At 59.5% G+C, this 454-nt stretch overlaps 1 protein-coding gene across 1 annotated transcript in view; it reads right to left on the minus strand.

The window, feature by feature from the left end:
- SBSPON (somatomedin B and thrombospondin type 1 domain containing) overlaps positions 1–454 on the minus strand; it is a 13,862-nt gene that overhangs the window by 12,191 nt on the left and 1,217 nt on the right. The gene's annotated exons all lie outside the window — the stretch shown is intronic.

Consider the following 454-nt stretch of genomic DNA (forward strand, 5'->3'; position numbering starts at 1 on the left):
CGGTCACCCTCACCACCAGGGCCCACACCCGCAGACTCTCGGGGAATACCCGTGTGCGGAGTGGAAAGAGGAACACAATGGCTTAACGAGCAGGACGCCGACCTGAAATTTTCCCAGTTCCTATGAAAAACATACGCTCTCCACTCTCCGCTCTCCTGAGAGTTGGGGCTTTGCTCTGGCGGGTCCCATCCGGTGGTCACGTTTTCCAGAGATGGGCCGACCTCTCCAAACCCTTCCACCTGGCTCTCTGGTTCCCCACTCTGGCCTCCCAGCCTCACCCCCAATCCTCAGGGACGCCCCTCCCTTCCCGCCTCCATGGCTCCCCTAACCCTCAAGACCAGGGGAAATGAGCTTAACACATGCTCTGGAGGCCCACGCCTCTCACCCACGCGATCCCTACCAGCTACAGCTGTGATTTTCCCAGATCAATTTCCTCTGCCTCCCACTGGACAGC

The sequence above is a fragment of the Myotis davidii genome, unplaced genomic scaffold (genome assembly GCF_000327345.1).
Source record: "Myotis davidii unplaced genomic scaffold, ASM32734v1 scaffold200, whole genome shotgun sequence".
NCBI classification, from domain to species: Eukaryota; Metazoa; Chordata; class Mammalia; order Chiroptera; family Vespertilionidae; genus Myotis; species Myotis davidii.